Source organism: Paroedura picta, chromosome 5 (genome assembly GCF_049243985.1).
Source record: "Paroedura picta isolate Pp20150507F chromosome 5, Ppicta_v3.0, whole genome shotgun sequence".
NCBI classification, from domain to species: domain Eukaryota; kingdom Metazoa; phylum Chordata; class Lepidosauria; order Squamata; family Gekkonidae; genus Paroedura; species Paroedura picta.
The window spans coordinates 73,229,458-73,244,587 of NC_135373.1; the positions used below are offsets into that span (position 1 = coordinate 73,229,458).

The 15,130-nt window shown below is 42.4% G+C and overlaps 1 protein-coding gene across 2 annotated transcripts in view; it reads left to right on the plus strand.

The window, feature by feature from the left end:
* The first annotated feature begins 5,788 nt into the window (after positions 1-5,788).
* Positions 5,789-15,130, plus strand: part of IMMP2L (inner mitochondrial membrane peptidase subunit 2) — a 591,726-nt gene continuing 582,384 nt past the window's right edge. Inside the window, exon 1 of one of the 2 annotated variants that reach the window (XM_077338516.1) lies at positions 5,789-6,010. The gene's annotated coding sequence lies outside the window, so the exon portion shown is untranslated. The remainder of the gene's footprint in view (positions 6,011-15,130) is intronic. The other variant, XM_077338517.1, reaches the window with a different exon arrangement.

Here is a 15,130-nt window from a genome sequence, read left to right on the forward strand (position 1 = left end):
AAACAAACACCACCTTGCCTTCTAGAATAGCGTAGGACAAACCAGTGTTGCAGAGTACCCTGTACAACATGCAAGAGACAGAAAATAGACTTTAGCAATGTTGCTGTTGGTTTGAGAAGTAGGGTCTTAAAAATTATGCACAAGGAATTTGCTGCTGGACTGTATACAGAACTCTTCCACTTGGGTCAAGGCCTTGAAATTCCAGATTGGCCCTTATTTGAGAAGAAATAAAGAGATATAGGCTCCCTAAAAATCCAGCTATGCTTTAAGAGCCCCGTTTTTCGGTGTCATTGCAGGAGCAGGAATTGTATTTAACCGGGGAGAGGGTGAACCTTGATTCGTGCAATTACATATAATACAGTGACACAGAATAATAGAAGGAAAACAAACTCCAAGCCCTTTTTGGTTCTGTCAGAAGCTGAACCACCCTGATCACTACTAACTGTGAATTAATTGTGCTTGCTCCCCTATTCTCTCTCTCTCTCTCTCTCTGTCTGTCTGTCTGCTCAGAGAACGTTTTGATTAGCCATCACTGTGCTATTGATCTAGAGAATGAAAGATTATTCTTTGACGACAATAATAGTATGCCCGTATGCTGCTGGTCAGAAAGATGTGCAGAGGTGAAGTGCAATAGGAAAATCCTTCGCTATCATCCTCCCAAATGGAGCCCTGCTTTTTTGGACCAATGTCCACCTAATCATTCCACAGGAGTCTAATCATAGTGGAGTTCGAAAAATGTTTCTGCATGGCTTGAGGAATTCGTATGCAGCCATTTGTCCTTTCAAAGTCCCACCTACATGCTTATTACTCTCCCTATATATCCTGACATACCGTTTATTAATTTTTCCCTATTTGCCTCTTCAAACAATTGAGTCTTTTATATCTGCATTTATAAAACCTTTGTGTTTCTACTGTTCTATTTTCCCTGCCTATAATTTTAGCCTGCATTCACAGCCCCATTTTAGCACCAACCATCCATGAAAGCCTCCTCATGCTGAACTAGAAGTCGTGCAGTGGTCAGAACGGTACATTTTGGAACAAAAAGCTCAGCTCTTTCATGAAACATAATGCCCAATTTTTCTAGGCTAACATTATATTGCATAAATAAAGCAAGAATTCCTCTCTCCATGTAAGTTTCTGGGAATTCAATTATTCACAACCCATTTGAACCAACATAATATTCCATTTTTGCTTATAAAATACGCAGGTAATTGAATAGTAGTGTTCATTAAATGCTAAAGAAAAAAGTTCTTGATCATGGCTGAGGTTCTAAAGATTACATCTGTTTTACAAGTTTGGCCAGAGATGCCCTAGCTTCATAGAATGCATAGAATATGTACCTATACCCAACCTTGGCAGATCTATGTACAATTAAGTTTTTAATTTCAATAAATTAATTTGTAACTATTGTTTCTTGTCTTGTTTCTTGTTTCTTGTCTTGTGTCTTGTGTCTTGTCTTGTGTCTTGTTTCATTATAGAGAAGTGTGCTTATGTCTAGCAAACTGAAATTAATTATTTGTTGGATTGTGGCCAGTGTTTGGGAACATTATTTTCAAAGAGCTAATGTGTTAATAAGATTAACACATCTTCAAATGGGTGTATTCTGGTGACTTCAGGATTGGCAGATAATTTCTAAAAGGACACCCTTGTCAGCACATATTCCTTCACCATTAGGAGGAGGTGTCATTGAAATTTTGTGAATGTCCTGATCCACTCGGAAAAAAGGAGGTAGATACCTCCCATACTAGATTGATTTCCCAAGAACAGTTGATTAGCTTGTAATGTTCAAGAATATTTTTCTTCTCTTTCTCTCTCTCTCTCTCTCTCTGATATATCTACAGAGCGGTGCTTGCAATGTATGGCTGTGAAACTTGGACCATAAGGAAGGCCGAGCGTCAAAGAATTGAGGCTTTTGAACTTTGGTGCTGGAGAAGACTCTTGCAAGTCATTTTTTAAAACTCTCTAGTTCCATCCTTCACAGAGATATTCCCTTTCCCATATATCTCCAAGAGGGAAGGAGACAAGATAAAATTGAAACCTGGGAATTCAGAGAATTTGCTTAAATTATAATTACAGCACAATATCTATATCTATATAGATATATACACCAGCTTGGTACAGTGGTTAGGAGTGCAGACTTCTAATCTGGTGAGCTGGGTTTGATTCCGCACTCCCGCACATGCAACCAGCTAGGTGACCATCCACTGATAAAGCTGTTCTGACCGAGCAGTAAATATCAGGGCTCTCTCGGCCTCACCTACCTCACAGGTGTCTATTGTGGGGAAAGGAAAGGGAAGGCGAATGTAAGCCACTTTGAGACTCTTTCTGGTAGAGAAAGGTGGCATATAAGAACCAACTGTTCTTCTTGTTGCATGGGCACATTACAGAGATGGTTTCAAGCACTCATGAACGTAATGGATGGTCAACTGACAATCTTGTAAGTGTATGAGTATATGATGTTATTGGTTGACTTAAACTGTGACATACTAGCTGTTTTTGAGGGCCCTAGGAAAAAAGTGCTCACCTTCACATATAAGAACCAACTTCTTTTCCTTCTCCTTCCCCAGCCATTTAAGGGGGGGACAAAGACCAAAGCAGGGGTTTGACCATAATGACAAGTCAGTGGGGCAAAGAAAACTAATACAAACATAATGCATGAGGAAAAAGCTGACTCAAAATTGGCTTCCAGAAAAAGATCAGGGCAAAACAGCAAGCAACCTCCCCCCGATGGTATAGTAGGGGAAATATGAAGCAAAAATTAAAGGCACAAAAATGTGTGCAAAGTTTGCAAGATAAACTAAAGCAATACGGAGCTAGAATCAACAGAAAAATCCATGCAAAAAAGCCCTGGGAGTGGCTCTTCATCACCTGTTACTTTATCTTTGTAACCAGAGATACCGGTGACTGAATTTGGGACTGTCTTCATGCTAAGCAGATGGTCTACCATTGAGCCATGGCTCCTTCCTGATTTAGAGAGGGCACAATTTTCACTTAATATAGTTATAAGAATTTCTTAAATCACAGATACATCTCATAACAGGGCACAATGAATACTTCTTAACTGTAAGCTAGGAAGTCGTACAGCTGTTCAGTTAACAGCACCTTTGCAGGCAATGCAATTTGGCATATTTATTTTCAAAAGTGGTGTTCTGAGTTTTAGGACCTATTATGTTTTTATTATGATCCTCTTGGTACTTGGTTTTAATGAGATTGCAAGAATTAAAAATGGCCTCGGCAAATCACTTTTTAAAACATCCTGCTGTTATCTCTGAGTGGCAGGAAAAAATGTATGTAAGGAAAAACAAATCACTGGTTGGTTCATACTTCATCAACTGCTTAACAACTTGTAACCAGTTAATTATATACCCTTAACAGACATGTATAAGGGGAAATGATTCAGAACTAATCTCTTTTAATGAGACCTAAAGGATAAGGCTAATGTTCCTTCTAAATCACATAGCCTCTAACCCTTGAAATAGGATGAGTTATTTTCTTTCTGTGCTACTGGATCCTCAAAATTTATGTTTAGGCTTGTGAAAGCCAGTATGGATTGGGATCATAACATGTGGCTTACCCCTTCCACTCAAACTATTTTCACAACCTGAAATGGCTACAGGGAACTGTTATTTATGTACTGTGGGAAATAGTGTGCACCCCACCAATACATCAATCAGTCAATCAATACATCTAAGTTTTCCTAGTGGAACATACAGCAGCTCCTCAGGGTAGTTGCAACTCAGGAAAAAGGTAGGAGGAGGGAGCTAAAGGCTTTTCTCCCTGCATGCCAGTTTCAGTTGGGAATGTTTTAGCATGTGTCAGCTTGGCAAGTCCTGGGAATAGTGTCATGTGTAGTTAGGGCCTTGGTGGTAGCTGGACAAAAGGTGCTTCCCGATATTGTCATCTCAGTACCATTTTCATCTCATTACCACTGTTAATACTCCCCCCTGGATAACAAACTATTTCCTTTTCATTTTCCTCAGCTGTATACAGAGGAACCCTGTGAGAGTTCACAAAACTCTATTGGCCATGAGTCATGTTTGTTGGCTTTGGGGAAAGGATGGGAAGGAAATTCTTCAGTGCTCCAGAAGGGCTGGAGGAGGCTAAGCATTATGCTACTGCTGCTCCCCCAAAAAACATCTCTCTTCCTTACTCCACGACAGAGTACCCCTCAGGATTCAGTAAAAGACCTAATTCCACATATGAGTCTGCTGTCACACTGTGTGACATGAATTTTTTTCTTTTAGTCATTACAGTCTAGCTCAGGAAGGGTAGGGGCAGAATCTGAAACTTCTAACAGGAAAATTGTCAATTACGCTCTGCCACCTCCAACTGGCTGTGGATCCCTGGCCCCAGGGAAGCGCATCGGACCTCAACAAGAGCCAGAGCCTTCTCTATCCTGGCCCCCACCTGGTGGGACAAGCTCCCTGAGATCAGAGTCCTGCCCGACCTTCCACAGTTCCGCAGGGACCTACTCCACCAGGCATCTACTGGTCCCCCCCAGACACCCTTCCATGACTGAAATAATTGACCCCCCAATGTTATTATATATTGTATTACTGTGGAATTGTTATGTTTTATAGAAGGTTGTTCAATGTTGCAGACTAAGTAATGTTCCATGTAAGAGTTATTCAGTGTTCAATGTAAACCGCCCAGAGCTGCAAGGAATGGGTGGTATAGAAATCCAAATAAACAAACAAACAAACCCAAAATACAAACATACCCGAACAACCACCCATTGACTTAAGTTTTAGTCAAAAAGGTGCACTAAGTTGGTATCCCCAACACTCCAATTAAAGAAAATACCAAGTGTAAGAAACCAAAAGATCTCTTTATTTGTCAGCTGAGGGAATAGGCTCCTTGCAGGAAAAGCAATGGTCTAAACGGCAGAGAGCATGCAGGCTCTCTCCAACCTTTATACTTCTGATTACAATACAATCACATGGTCAGTTACATGGTAACCTCCACAATAAGATCAGAATTCAGTAGCACCTTTAAGATGAACAAAGATTTATTCAAGGCATGAGCTTTCGAGTGCAAGCACTCTTCCTCCCCCCCTCCATGCACAGTTTTTGCTATAGTGTGGCGGTGTACATATATTGCTTTTATTATATAAAAATGATTAAAACTGTGTTAAGTTCATTTGGCATGAAACACCATGTAACAACTATAATTCCTTCTTCTTTGGTTAGATAAATTCAAATCTCTGCTAGTTGCACAACTTGCTCTGAATGCAATAGCCATCTATAAGAATTGCAACTCAGCATGCATGAAGCAAAGGAGAAAGTGTTCTTGTTCTATGTTCTCAAACTGTACTGACAAGCATTTAATGAGTCTCAGCAGAAACTCAGACTGTGACTCTCTCATGTGAATTTAATTTGTGTTCAGAAAAGTGGTGAAATATAAAGCACAGCCATTTTGTATAAGTTTTGTCTCCCCAACGAAACCACTGCCGCTACTTCCACACTCAGGAATTTTTAATTCTTAAGAAACAAAAAAGTATAACAGCAATGATTTCCAGAGCCCCAGCGACGGTTGCTTCCCGTAGCTCTAGGCAACCCCGCGCCTCCGTGGCCGCTATTTCATCCTGGCCGAGGCTGTGTGAAGTAGGGCTTGCATCAGAAAAAGAGATCTCGCTCGCGCCGCCGGCTGCCCCTAACCATTTTTCCTTGCAAACATGAATTCGGAACGTGAGGAAGGAAGTTGCCTACCAAATAAAGCAAGCGCCCTATCATTGTGGCGTTCTCGTTCGCCCCAATAACAGTAACACGCAAGCCGATTGGTTACACGATCTCTATCGGTGCCCACCGGGCAAAGCACAAATTGGGCCGAATGCATATGCGCATGCACGCAGGCGCGCGGTCTCCCCTTTCGGCCCGCTATTCCTTCCTCTTCAGTGAGACGAGGCGAGTGCGCGCACGCTCCTCCCTGGCCCTGCTTAACGTCCGGAAAGACGTTCAGAGCGCCCGCCTCCTCTTTCCCTCCCCTTGGCGTGTGTCATTGCAGAAGAGCGGTGAGTTGAGCCGCCGCAGTAGCGAGTGGCTGGCTGGCTGGCGCGCTGGCTGGCTGGTGGGGGGAGAGGCGGTGGAGCTCTGACGAAGGCCGGCGAGGCTCAGTCGCGGCCGTTCGGCGCGCGGGAGGGTGATGCTGGAAGGGGACTCCCTCGCGTGGCGGCTTGGTGGGGGTGGGAGAAAACGGGAGTTTTGTGCAAGACCGCGAGGGCGTTAGAGTGAAAGTCCAGTCTGTCTGACAGGCGCGTTGTGGTGTTTGGTTGGCTCCTTTCGTCAAAAATAACAAGCTAATTCACGCGACAGGCTCACGTGGCTTACTAAGGACATCTGTTTGAAATGAAGTTGTCAGCTACCTTGACCAAAAGTGTCCTGGTACTTTACACGAGGCTTAAAGGGATGCTGTTTATTTGCCTTCACCTTAGGAAAAGCTTAAACCACCATTTCCCCCACATTAAACCTCACTTAAAGGAACAGAATCTTGTGCACTATACATGTTGGCAACCCTAAATAGTATCTCAATAAATTGCCCAAGCAATAAAGAATGTGGAGATGCAGATTCCTGTCTGTAGTGCTGAATAAATTACAAAGCTACGAACATGACACTTTGCATAAAGTTGCAGTTTTTTGTGAATATTTCATAAAGGCAGGACTAGCTAAGATTTTCACTGTTACTGTTTTATGTGAACAACCAGATGTTATTCCTGACAAAGGTGGCAATTATTGCTCCATAATTATGGGGGGGGGGGCAAAAGCTGCAGTATACTTCCAAGCCGATCCCAGCAGCCGGCTCAAGGTTGACTCAGCCTTCCATCCTTCTGAGGTCAGTAAATGAGTACCCAGCTTGTTGGAGGGTAAAACAGTAATGACTGGGGAAGGCACTGGCAAGGCCACCCCGTATTGAGTCTGCCATGAAAACGCTGGAGGGCGTCACCCCAAGGGTCAGACATGACTCAGTGCTTGCACAGGGGATACCTTTACCTTTACAGGTTGCTGATGTTGTATGAAACCAAAACTGTTTTCAAGGAGGGTGGAAAAACAGTCTAAAATACAGATGAAATGCCTGCTTGATGGCAGGATTCTGTTTTCAGTACATATTCTGAATAAAAAACTCTAGCTTCTACTACCCTTGCCATGAAGAGGTGGATGTCTGAACTTTCTCTTCAAATTAAGGTGCTGGTCTAGACTTCTGAGGCAGAGAGCACTAAGCTGGTCATGAAATACTGTGTTTTCCAATATTTTCAATGGATTTTAATAGAAGACACTAGTATAATTTTTAGTACATATTGGCTATTTAATAGCAAATAGCTCTATTATCCTATGTATTAATCAGGATTGTTACCATTTTCAAAACTCATCCACACCCTCTAGAAATTAGTTGAAAGGAAAAAAAACTTGTAAAACCCTTGTCTGTAAATTAAATAGGCAAGATTATTCTCTACTTGTGTTCTTGTGTTCATAAATTTTGCCTAATTTTTAAAAAGTTTCTCTCCCATCTTTACCTTTCTACCATTTGAGCCCCAAAATGGAAATGGTGGAACAAACTTAGCCTTGTAAATTCTCTTTACCTACATTTCCCTGATAGTACTAATGAAAAAGTTCATCCAAGTTACTAATATTTCTTCCCTATTTACATACATTAATATCCATAATTTTAGCAACTGATAAGCATGTTCTGCAAGAGTGGGGAAAAAGTGTTTTTCCCACTCCTTCAAGGCATGCTTAAGGGTCCGTGGTAATTACATAATTCTATTAGTTGTCTAGCCAACGGCAGGTCATATAAATATTTTCTGTTTTATAGCAGAAACGTTTTAAGGCAAATCTTGCTTATATAACTATATATTGTAAATAAATCCCTTCTTCTCTCCTAACTTAATAATTAAGTATATTTTGTGGATTGTGGGCACTTAGCTGTTGTAGTGCCAAACCTCAGTGCTAAGAAGCCTCTATCCTTTGGATGAGTTGCAGCTTGAAAGTGTCATAATAGATACTAGGTCAACAGAAGTTATCTGAGGTTCTAGAGAGTAGTTGGAAGAAGAGACATATTTGCTGGAATACATCCCTGAGGAACTCATTAGCAGACTGCTACTCTGATCCTAAATATACACATGGGATTTACTTCAAACTAACCTTAGTAGACTTCACTTCTAATTTACTCCCCTTACACCCATGTACAGCTGTTTCTTGTTACTTTGAAGGCAATGAACAACAGTTGTTAATTTTAAGGTAGCCTGCTTTTTTTGGACTTGTTAGTTGTGTGGTTGGGCACCAGTTACTATGTGTACCAGAGGATTCTAGAATTAAAAATGTAGTATGATTCAACTTTGTGATATGTTTTGAGGCCATAATCCAAAGACTATCTTGTTTCAGGTGGATGAATATAATGAGTTTGATCCATGCATGTTCATTGCTGATAGATTTATTTCGTATATAAGTTTATTTTGTTTATTTTTAATGATTGCCTGACTACAGACACTGTAATCAGATCTCATGCTATAGCTGTTTTTAAATACTAAAAGCAGCAATGGTATTGGGTGGGGGGATTGGAGTCAAAGGCCAAGTTATGGCATAGCCTTTCTTCCTCTTAGCTGGAATTTTTCCTGCAAGACAACCTGTATGGCATCTAAATATCAGTGTCTAGCACTAAACGTAGCAGTCTAAATGCATGACAGTTGCCCAGTATAATCAGGAAGAAAAGGGTAAGGACAAAGGTTGCTTGCAGTTTAGAAAACAGCACTCTTCCTGAGTTAAAAAGCAATGAATGTTTATTCATAATAATAAAATGAAGCTATATGGAAGCCAGTTACTGTATATGTTGGTCTTTTTGCAGTATCTTGATTCAGACTGTGATGTGGGAACAGGTTGAGCTGATGATGTAGAACAGGGGTAGTCAAACTGTGGCCCTCCAGATGTCCATGGACTACAATTCCCAGGAATTCTCCTGGGAATTGTAGTCCATGGATGTCTGGAGGGCCACAGTTTGACTACCCCTGATGTAGAAGAATAGCAGAGGGTTGGAGTGACCTCATGACTTCATCCAAACTCTAAAACCTTGGGATATTTCTGAAAGTAGAGAGCAGTACGTTAGTATTCTTGAAAATGAAAGCCTGAAGTTCCTAAAGGCTTCAAGGAAAGCAAGCAGCTCCTATTGACTGCTTTTGTTAACCTGCCTATTTAGCCTGACTCCTCCGGTATATTGCCATTTGCCAACCATATTCCTAAGATTGCCACCTACTGGCTGGTCCCAACTTGTAAGGCAGCCCACCTGTTGTGTATGCGGTGAAGCAGACCTGTAGAGCAGGAACTGCAAATCATACAGCAGGGGCATTTAATGTCATTGGACACTACACAGGATCCATCCTGCCACTAGATTGTTTAAATGGTCCAATTAGTTTAAATTTGGGGCCTCACACAGAGCCAGTCACTGGCTTTGGAGGGAAGCCTGGATTGTGTATAAGTTCAAGTGTTGAGTTCAGTGTTTGGGTGTGATCTAAATAAAGAGCTGATGTTTCACTCCATGAGTGACTTGTTCAAGACCATCTGGCATCAACCTTTAATTGTAGCTCACGCTTTGTGCAGCTGGTTCTCTGAGGAGAGAAGAGGAACACCAGCTGTAGAATTTTTTCAGGAAACCTCAGTGCCATTTCGATTTGCCAGGGATTCTAGATGTCTTTTGGAAGGGAGGGCAGTTATTTGTGGTTTTATTTTGTTGGTTTTAAATGGTGATGTTTTTAATCATAATGTAAGCCATCTTGAGCCGCAAGGAACAGCATGATACAAAATATTTTAATAAATAAATATAAATTATTTTTAAACTTTGTATTTTGTCTCTTTCAATAAGGGAACCAAGATAGTGCACAAACCTTGCACAAGATCTATGATGACTTCTGGGGAAAGGGGAATGTGTTGTATTGGCTGATTGATAATTCCCTGTTTAGTACCAACCCCTTTATAGAAGTTGGATATCTAAGGATCTAGAACAGAAATTAACAACCAGAGGCCCACCAACCTCCAGGGGTCCGTGAGAGCTCTGGAGGGGATCTGCAGCCTTTTCCCTCCTGTCTTAATGTACTCAGCCACAAGCTAGGGGCTGCTTTCACTGCTCCCCTCCCAACCATGAGTTCTCTTGGGGTTTATGTTCTGTGTGCCTCCTCTACTTTAAACCACCTCTTCTCACCCACTCAGTTCTCCTTGAGCCTGCCTGTTAACATGGGTGGATATGTCACTTCTGGGGGTGTGGTTGGGAGGCGTAGCCAGCTGACATCACTCCCAGGACTCTGGAAACCCTGAGAAATTACTTCAAGTGCTACTCCATGGTTGAAAAAGGCTGATCTGGGGGGGGGGGGGGAAGCATAGCTTAATCTTATTCACATAAAGGTCCTTGTAACATGCTTAAATGTTGCTATTGGGGTGCTGGAGTTAAAGGATGTATTTACTTTTCCCCAGGGAATTTTCACAGAATCCCATTAATATACAGTTTTTCTAAATTTGCATCACTAGCCATCCCTATCTGGTGAAGGAAGCTTTGATGCCCTGCAAATCTTCTTGGCCTCTAAAGTGCTACTGGTCACAAGCCTAGCTGGACATCTCTAGAAATCTATAAGAACACACCTGTAAACTGTTAAATCTCATTCTATTATATTTGACTATTATATTTGAGCTATTAGGAAAGGCAAGATACAACTATTTTAATAAAAATTCAGTCAGGGAGGGCTTCATGGCCTGGAGAAAGAGACGAACCATTTGCTTTCTGAGATGTGAGTAATGTTATGCTTATAGCAATCTGCATTTTGCATTTTTGTTTTGGGTAACATAAACAAAACCTTGACAATTCTTACCACTATTTTTTGTCAGTTTTTTTTCTGTAACTATAATTTTGCGTTCAAGTATGAATATATCCCCCCTTTATGTTTTTGTTTGAAGTTTTTTTTACTTCAGGTTTTTAGGGTAAGGTAAAGGTATCCCCTGTGCAAGCACCGAGTCATGTCTGACCCTTGGGGTGACGCCCTCTAGCGTTTTCATGGCAGACTCAATACGGGGTGGTTTGCCAGTGCCTTCCCCAGTCATTACCGTTTACCCCCCAGCAAGCTGGGTACTCATTTTACCCACCTCAGAAGGATGGAAGGCTGAGTCAACCTTGAGCCGGCTGCTGGGATCGAACTCCCAGCCTCATGGGCAAAGCTTTCAGACGGCTGCCTTACCACTCTGCGCCACAAGAGGCTCTTATATCCCCCCTTTATGTTTTTGTTTGACGTTTTTTTTTACTTCAGGTTTTTAGGGTGACAGAGTTATAATGAATTTTTTATAAATGCTATTGTAAACTTGATTTTAGAGAATTTGGTATTCAGCAACTTCATATGCATTTCGATTCCAAACAATAAACATCATTTGTGTGTGTGTGTGTGTGGAATACTTAAGAGACTGTAGATGAAAAAAAAATGAAACATCTGTAGCCAGAACACCAAGCTAAAATATTGTTTCATCTGAAATTATGGTTGAGTCTGGTCAGTGTTGGTGCTGCTTTTTGAGAGTATTTTTCTAGAAGCTAGTTGTACTCTTGGAAGGACTACATTATGTATCAGTGCCTTGCCAAAGGATTTTTGAAATAGATTTCTTTTTTTACTGTTCCTTCTAATTTAATTCAAATTGTAATAAGGTGTCAAAGAACAATGTGACAGTGCTTTGAGGTTACTCTGAGATCACTGTGAGGGTGTTTTGAGTGCACTTCAAAGTACTTTCACATGAGTTGAACAGGTGCCTCGAAGAAAAGGAATAACATTTTTTCTCCTTTTAAACATTGAAAAACCAATTTTCCTCATGCTGCCTTCAAAACTCTAATATTAAAGGCAGTTATATGATGTTCCAGTTACAAGGACTCTAGTGAGTCAAGGGGTGTCTTTTTGTGTTACAGATACTGAGAGTTGAATTTTCAATGGGGAGGGGAGCCCAGACCTATAAAATAGCTACATGTGGGGCATAAGCATTGAAACATTGAATCCTCTCCTTGAGGATGACTCTTATTTACCAGCAAGTGGCTCCAACCCTGTATTTGCCAGTAGTCACCTTGGGGGTTTAGGATTTTATCTCTAGGGTTTAGGTACTCCCAGAAAGCTTTGGTTCAGTTATTTTTGTTTTCTTCCAGTAACATCAGTTAATTTTGTTTTTGTTTTTTAAATTGATAAGCTATGAAAAATTTGGGGTTTGTGTTTGTTTTTTAAGACACTCTTGAACGGAAATAAAACTATGTGTTTACAATTAATTGTGAGAGCTGTGTGCTGTGGAGAGGGAAGAATACAGGAATATTATCTAACTCTGGATAGTCCATATAGAGTATAAATTTGGATAATTACATTTTTATAAACAAATATGAAGAACCCTAGAATTACGTCTTGCATAATGCTCATTTAACTATCATGTTGGATTTAGAGTTCATATAAAATAATTTCTTGTTCGATATGCTGATCTGGAAACCATACTCTTTTTAAAACATTTTTCTTCTGCAAAATGTTTTTAATAATTGGATCTGATAACACATTTTGATGGCTTGATGAAATCTTTCCCACTCCCTAATGCTTCCTATTATACTTTTTTAGCAACTCAAAAATTTCATGAAATGTATACTTTATGTTGGTTTTGGGCAGGACAATGATTTAATTGTTTGGCAGGTTGTGTACTTTCAATGGGTGTGGCAGATCTTGATTATAAATATACTAGTATCAAAGCTCATTTTAAAAATGGGCTTTGAAAGAGGCGGCAGGCAGGAAGGCGAGAGAGGGTGGCCATGACACTTTGGCCCACAAAGTGGGCTAAAGGGAGTAGAAAGACCCCCTCTGGTGGTGCTGCCATGGGACTCTCCCTTTGTCCTGGCAAGCACTCATACCACGGTAAGAGCACTTCCTGGGCTAAAGGGAGTGGAAAGCCCCTCTCCCCACCGACAGCGACAGGGCTTTGAGGCCTGCAGGGAGGCTGCAAACTCCCCCCCCCGGCTCCCTCCCAGCAGAAGCGTACCTGCGGGGCGCAAAGTCCTGTCACTGCCTCTCCCCTTGTGGGTGACAATGGAAACTGCAGCCACAAGGCTTCTAGCAGGCAGAAGGGAGGGTGGAAGCTGGAGAGCGATGGCCAATCAGGGTGGATCTGGACGGATAGGGCCCCGGACAGTCTCCTCCCAGTAGGCTGTTTCCCAAATATATAAGAGAGAGAAATAGTCTTAAGGATTTAACTTCCTGATGAAGGAAACTACAAGTAATTTGCAAATTTTCGGCCCTCGACCCATACCAGTCTGGCTTACGCCCTGGCCACGGGGTGGAGACCGTGCTGGTCGCCCTCATGGATGATATCTGGCGCCAGCTGGATCGGGGCGGCTCCGCCATTCTCGTGCTTCTAGACCTGTCGGCCGCATTTGATGTGGTCGACCACGAGTTATTGGTACACCGCCTCGCCGGAGCTGGAATAAGGGGGACTGCGCTTCAATGGCTGGTCTCCTTCCTCCAGAACCGGACGCAGAGGGTTGCGATGGGGGAGAGTATGTCGAGCCCTTGTGAGCTCCCTTGTGGGGTTCCGCAGGGGGCGATACTCTCTCCCACACTTTTTAACATCTATATGCGCCCTCTAGCCCAGCTGGTCCGGGGCTATGAGCTGGGTTGCCACCAATATGCGGATGACACCCAGCTCTACTTCCTAATGGATGGCCGGCCGGACTCCACCCCGGATACATTTGCCAGCTGTTTGGAAGCGGTAGCTGGATGGCTCAGGCAGAGTCGCCTGAAACTCAGCCCCTCCAAGACGGAGGTCCTGTGGCTGGGCAGAAGAGGGCAGGACCAGGAAGCGCGCCTCCCATGCCTGAACGGGGTGCAATTAACACCTGCACCAGTTGCCAGGAATTTGGGAGTGACATTTGATGCCTCCCTCTCTATGGAGGCTCAGGTCACCAATGTAGCTCGGACGGCATTTTTCCATCTTCGCCAAGCCCGGCTACTAGCGCCCTACCTGTCCTCGGAACACCTGGCCACAGTGATCCATGCAACGGTCACTTCCAGATTAGACTTCTGTAACTTGCTCTACGCGGGCCTTCCCTTGTCTTTGACTCGGAAGTTACAGCTGGTCCAAAATGCGGCTGCCAGGGTCCTCACTAGAACACCTTTGAGGGCCCACATTCAGCCGGTGCTTCGTCATCTGCACTGGTTACCAGTCTGTTTCCGAATCAGGTTCAAGGTATTGGTATTGACCTTTAAGGCTTCACGCGGCCTTGGTCCCGTCTACCTGCGGGACCGCTTGGTTGCTTATGCCCCCCGCAGGGCACTCCGCTCTGCGGGTATGAATTTACTGGTTGTCCCGGGCCCACGGGATGTTCGCCTGGCCTCGACCCGGGCCAGGGCCTTTTCAGTCCTGGCCCCAACCTGGTGGAACGAGCTCCCAGAAGAGCTAAGGGCCCTGCAGGATCTACCAGCTGTAAGACGGAGGTCTTCCGCCAGGCATATGGTTGAGGCCAGGGCAGCTCTCCCACTAATCCATCAGAGGATCCCCTCCAATATTGAGATCTCTAACACCGAAATCATGGTTAGATGTATTGTATTGGTGCCACCCTCTTCTGAACATTATTCTCTCCACCAGGCTGAACTAAGATCAGAATTGTGACCACCGCCGCTATATGTTATATGTTATATGTAACTTTTAATTGGGGTTTTTATGGGGATTTTATTGTGTTTTAACTATTTATGTTGTAAACCGCCCTGAGACCTATTGGGAGAAGGGCGGTCTAAAAATTAAATAATAATAATAATAATAAAAATGTGTTAGATGTTCATTTTTATTTTTGTGTGTATTTGTCAGTAGGAACTTGAAATATGAAGCAGAAATATTCTTATTGGCCTTCTGCTTGAAAATATAGGAAACTTACAAATAATGTTGTAATTGTGGCATTTTTTGTTTAGGAATAATTAAATAGTAGCTGGTATTGAATTTGTCATTCTTCTATGTAAACAAATTTATTTCTTTCCATCTGCTCAGTACAGTTTCTGAAAGGAGAGATCATCACTGTTTTTCTGACCAGTAGTGTAGTTTTGTGTCTGAGAATGGCTGAGACAATGACAGCCAATTAGACCAAGAGAGTACATAAATGTGGCTTT